Below are 5,849 nucleotides of genomic sequence, written 5' to 3'. Positions count from 1 at the left end.
CTGGTGACCCTGTGTGGAACATCTGGTCTGAGCTCTGGAGCGGCAAGAAGATACAGCGACACCGTCTCCCAGTGCAGTGTTTCCATTCTCAGCAGCATATGCTAAGTATGGCAGGTGAGCAGAAGGAGGTCAGCGCTGCAGACAGGAAGGAAGAGATGAGGAGGCAGAGGTGGAGGAAGGTGACGTGGGGACACACGGGGCTCCTGGGAACGAGGGGCATGACGGCGGGATGGGCCGGCGGGTGAAGGGTGAAGTGTGATGTCATGTTTCTCACGGCTAAAGGCTAATTTGCACCTGGGGTGAGGGTGGGGGCTAAAGTGTCTGATGTGGATGATCAGGTGGGGGGGGGGGGGGGTGACCAGTTGACTTAATCACACAGTCAGGTTCATGAGTGTTGGAAGGCGGGGCTGAAGATTAATGGGGGGGGGGGGGGGTCACAGCCCAGGGCACCAAGCCTGCAGCCCCCCCCCCCCCCCCCCAAACACTGCCATGGTTTCTGCTGGACTACGTCATCCACCTGTGGCTCCGCGTGGTTCTGCACCCTCGGTGACGCGGGGCTCACCATCTACTCATCTACTTCCTGGTTCTGTTGCTGGGCCCGCTGGGGGGGCAGAGGGCAGACTGTCAGACACCAGGCTGCCTGGACCTCATGAGAAGGAGTCCTGCTTGCACTCAGACCGGGAATGTTTTGTTCCGTTGGGCTTGAGAGCGTCACAGCAGCACAACGGCAGCCTTCACCCTCCTCTGATGACGTAACTGACATGACATTTCTCTGTCCACGCCACGGGCACGCCTCCACCGGGGACCGCTCCGACAGTCGAGTTCTGTTGCTCTTATGTTCCATAGTAACACCTGTTCAGTGACGTCACGTACCTGTATCACTGATAGATTCACCTGCCTCTTGTTTTAGGTCGCCGCCGCTCCACAGAGAGCCGCTCAGATGATGCAGACGAAGACTGTCAAACGCTGCTTTCACGTCGTGGCTGCGACTCACCTTCATTGTCTGTGCTGGGCTCCTTCCTCCCGCTCCGGCTCCTCTTCCTCCGTCTGTCTGTCGGGTTCCCCGGAGAGCGCTTTCTTCCCAGCTTATTTCCCATGAGCCTCGGCTGATTGCAATCGCCCCACGCAGCTGCCATGGCGACAGGTAGAGCGTATTCTTGCTCCCAGTGCAAATTTAGCAGCGCGTCTGATGACACAAGCAGAGAGGCAGTGAGGACATGGTCGCGCGCGCGTGCGTGCGTGTGCGTGCGTGCGTGCGCGTTATCTCTGGCCTTGTGCACTGTATGAAGCTGCTTCTTGCATCAGAAATCCTGACAGTTACAGTAAAGTTGTGCGTCCGTTTGTCAGCCTCGTCTCCGCGGGGCCGACGAGTTTGTCAGTGAAAGGAGGTTTCATGAGCGCTGTCTGTCTCCATGTCTCTGCAGCAGCCGTCAGACGTCTCAGAGGAGCCGGGGTGCCCTTGCTCGCGTCAGAGTAATCTCGCCTGACGGGCTCAGACGGATGTTTGTGTTTGATAGAGAGGTGTCGTTTGCCTTTGAAAAAGGGAATTGGGTGATTTTCTCTCTCTGTGTCACAGGTGTCTCACTCGCACGCACTCACGAGACATTTCTATATATTTAGATACACTCCCATTTATGAGTCTGGCAGCTGCTTGGCGTGGCGTGACTCCAGTAAATCAGGAAGGAACACCTGAAAGATCTAATTTCACACCACATAAAACTGTACATCAAGCAGCTAATTACTATTCCAGATGTCTTCTCTGGCATTTCCTGCCACAGGAAGTCAAGCAAAGGCAATGTCATGGCCACCTTTACACGAGCCAATGTTGCCGGGCTGTCAGGCCTCTCTGCCTCCGCTGATGGAGCCTTCCTCGTCGTCCTCCTCCTCCTTTCTCCTCATTCATCCCTCCTTTCTCTCACTTGCACCTTCAATAATATTTTCCTCTTTTATATTCACACTTCATCTCACACTCACTCTCTCAGCGCCTTTTTCATTTCCTTCCTTCCTTCTCCTCTATCTTACTCTCTTTTCTTGCCTGATTGAGGTTCACAATTTTATCCTTCATCTGGCTTTTTTCTTTCACCCTGCCTTCATTTCCTTCTTTTCCTCTCATCCTCATCATCTTTTTTATTTGAAATAGCCCTGACGATCACGTCCCTGCTGGGGGGTGACGGGTGAGGTCACGTTCAGGTGGATTTCAGCACAGCAGCACGTGAACACTTGAGCCTGCATCACATGATTGTTAGACTCGAAGCGTTGAATCCCTTTCACTGCAAACGCCACCGACGGCCTCTGAAGGAGTCTGTTTGGTGGCTGAGTTCAACGTTCACGCGTCCTCCTGGTCCTGCTCCGCATCTCCAGTTGTCACTGCTTTGAAATCCAGATGTTTCTCCTGGAAGTGAACGTGGCAGCGTGGACCTGATGTGTCGTGAAAGATCTGAGTATGACAAGTGTTTGAGCAGCGAAATGAAAGCTGCTTTGCGGGAGTTACCGGAAGGTCTTGACATATCTGAGGAAGAGTTTTCTCTCAGTTGCATCCTACTCTGGCCTGCTGGAGGAGAACATCTGATGCCTTCCACCTGAGGCTGAGCAGAGGTGACTGTAACTGCAGTGTCTATGTTTCTATTTTCCTCAGGAGCTTGAGCTGGACAACGCTGGGAGAAAGCCTGCGTATGACCTTTGTGTCGAGTCGTCCCGAGTGACCCGGCCAGAGAAGACTGAGATGAACCGGCGAAGAAGACGTCGGGGCCAGAGGGTCTCGTGTCCGGCGTGTCGGAGTCTCATTACAGCCCGTAAACTGCACCTTCTTGTCCGTTTGCACCTGCCTGTGACGCCGGCAGTACCATCACAACCACTGCCATAAATAATACTCCTTACTGTGCACTTTACAGGCAGGCTGCGGCGCGAGTTTAATCACGGTGTTTTTGTGTTTTCAGTTCTTTGTCCTCAGGGAACAATTTCCTCCTTGCTCAAGCAAAACTGGATCTCAACATGGCAAACAAGGCTGAGCGCGGCGAAGGTGCTGTCGACCGTTTGACTTTTAAAAGCTTGACACGCCTTCAGCTACCAGAAGCTCGAACCTGCCCTGCTGTAGCACACGTGCTCGGCAGGGGGTCATTCATCTCAGACGATCCAGGAAAGATGACGTGAATGTCTCATTTTTGCGTGTTCCAACTCTGCCTGCATCCTCTGCTCCCTCGTCTAATTGTCCTCTCTGCCGAGGGCGCAGAGGCAGACGAGGAGACGCTCGTACAGAAGTTGTCATTATGTAATTCATTATCCTGCTCCGTCTTGCTTGGTCCCCTCGGATGGAGCAGAGGAATAAAGGACTTGTTACTCATGGTACACAGACTCAAAGGGAGTGTGGCGTGGTGGGCTTCTTCCCGGGTCACTGCTCTCAGTATAATAGCTCTGTGTGAGGAGAACGCCAGATGAGGGCATGTTTCATTCATCAGACTGTTCTCAGGACACCTTCCTCTCCTCCTCTTCATCAGGAACTCTCCTGAAGGTCACACTCTCCTCTTTGCCGTCACACAGATCCGAATCACTGTGAGTGCACAAGTTCATGTTGCTTTGGATCCGTTTTTGCTCAGCACATCAGTGGCTGGCTGTGAGTGCCACGGTCGCTCTAACAGAGGTTCTACTTGATCCTCAACTAAATGGTTCACCAACTCTAAACCGTTTCTGACTGGAGGAGTGCAAACGCTCACCAGAGTAGCTGAGTTAGCCAGACACTCTTCAGCAACTTGATCAAATCCCGAAGGTCAACGGGGGGCAGTCCCACGACCCTCACTGTCTAAATGTCAAGGTCATTATTTAGTGTGAGTGGCTGAGGTGAGGAGGGCCAATCATAGAGCACAGAGCCAAAATAAGCGTGGGGCGCTTGCATGCGTCTGAAAGGAATGAAATGTTCCCTGACAAACCATCTGTAGATTTGTGTCTGTGGTGAGCGAGAAAACGCAGAAACTGGTGGTGACATCATGGATCCTGTCAGAGGTCCAAGAGTCAGACTGCTGGTGGAGGCAGGAGGAGGAGCCTGAGCTGCACAAACGTAAATGAGTTGGCGAGCAGAATCCCAGGACCACCGGGAGTGTTCCTGAATGTGTGTGTTTGTGTGTGTGTTTATTATCCTGGTGAGCAACTCAACTTCCTGGTCTGACTCCACCCACTGAACAATCACACCGGATGTGAAAGTGTTGGAAAGGTGGGGACACAAACCAGACATGGAGACAGAAGTGCTGTTCCCTGCTGCAGGTGGGCCTCAGAGACCTTCTGTCCCCACCCACTGGCCGACATCTCCTACCTGAGTGGTAGCACTCATGAGAGGAGCATAAAGTGGACATCGTAAGAGGAGCGAATGTCTGAAGCTAGCAAGCAGAATAGCGTTAACTGCTGAAGGGTGTGCTTCCACAAGAAAAGATCTGAAAACGCCTCTGATTGGAGGCGTGGTGGACAGGGACAGGAACAGGAAGTTAGTGTGTCAAGGATCAGGTATGTTTGTAGTCCAACAGGAAGTGGTCATGTTGGTCAAGTTGATGAGACTTCCAGGTTATTTCATCACAAACTCTGATGATTTCTGAGTTGCAACATCTGTCGACAGGCCAAACAACTTCTTCAAGGGGGATTTTTCCTGTAGCTCTGAGCTGCTGGCTGATGAAACGTTCCTATTGGTTGAATCAGCCGCTCAGAGCTTAGATGGCAGCCTACAGGTCCAGCTCTGCAGGCCTTAACCCACTAGGATAGTCTGTCCTCTCAGTGGTCCCACCAAGGTGTCGAGCGGACGTCTCTTATCTGCAGATCTCCATCACTGAATCAGGTGTTGGCTAAGTGAGTTTGTTGCTGATCTTTATGACAGTTTTAATCGCTCTCATTACTCCCACATATTTTTCTCAGATTTTCACAGTGATTCCAAACCTGCTGACAGCAGCAGCCGGCCACCAAGCCCTAACTGGCGTGCTCATTATTTCACAATCAGCAGTCTTTTATTAACCTCCGTCGCCACTCACAGGCTCTACAGGAGCTAATTGAGACATTTTCTCCATCAAAACGAGGCAAGAGCGTCCTGTTAGTGACGGACAGCTCTGGCTCACCACCTGTTGTGCCCATTACCTCGCACACACCAGCAGACGGGCTCATAGTCAAACACTGCGAATATATAAAAGCCATCTTTCATAGACAAAAGTTCATAAAGTTCCAGCACCTCTGGACCCCACTGACATGATTATGCATAAAATGAGAAGCTGTGCTCTTATGGGAGTTGTGTGCTAAGCTAAGCTAAACTAAGCTAAGCTCAGATCTGACAAAGACCTACACTGAAAATAAGTGAACTAGAACCAAGCACCAGCAGCTGACTAGAATAGTGAAGCACCTGTTGGCTCAGGAACGCTGTCACCACCCCCCAGGAAGTCAGGTGACATCTCTCTGATCGCCATCATCCTCAGACCACTCCATGACTGTCACACAACGTAGTTTTGATCAGAGGCCTGGTTCTCTCTCCTCATGAAGAGATCCAAACCCTAAACCGAGAGAAACTAATTTAAAGAAGCTCACAAACCCAAAACTCCTGCATCCACAACAACAACTTCTACCACGGCCCCTACTATGAAGACTACTACTACCACTGCTGATACTGATAATAAAATGAGTGTGGGTTGTACATAGCAAGGATTTCCAGATGTGTTTTGTATTCAAAGCTGAAGTGTGTTTTGTCGGCCTGTATCTCCTTGTGTACGTCTTATAAACAATGGCCTCTGCATCTGAGTCACGTGTCTCTTTGCCAGGTGGATGAATCCATGTGAAATATCACATGACCTCAGAAAATCGCCACAGGGAGGTGGCCGATAATCAGC

General features: G+C 51.4%; 1 long non-coding RNA gene across 2 annotated transcripts in view; it reads left to right on the top strand.

Moving 5' to 3' along the window:
• The window catches only part of LOC147242148 (uncharacterized), a 5,906-nt gene extending 261 nt beyond the window's left edge, over positions 1-5,645 (top strand). The window contains exons 1-4 of one of the 2 annotated variants that reach the window (XR_015110619.1): positions 1-114; positions 911-1,144; positions 2,636-2,792; positions 2,937-5,645. The exon at positions 1-114 is cut by the window's left edge and continues 261 nt beyond it. This is a non-coding gene — a long non-coding RNA (uncharacterized LOC147242148). Of the gene's footprint in view, positions 115-910; positions 1,145-2,635 lie in introns of both variants that reach the window. The other variant, XR_015110618.1, reaches the window with a different exon arrangement.
• Positions 5,646-5,849: the final 204 nt, after the last annotated feature.

This window comes from Aulostomus chinensis, chromosome 20, assembly GCF_037954235.1.
Source record: "Aulostomus chinensis isolate RoL2024-O1b breed Wild chromosome 20, RoL_Achi_v1.0, whole genome shotgun sequence".
NCBI classification, from domain to species: domain Eukaryota; kingdom Metazoa; phylum Chordata; class Actinopteri; order Syngnathiformes; family Aulostomidae; genus Aulostomus; species Aulostomus chinensis.
This window is presented reverse-complemented; position numbering and strand designations above follow the sequence as displayed.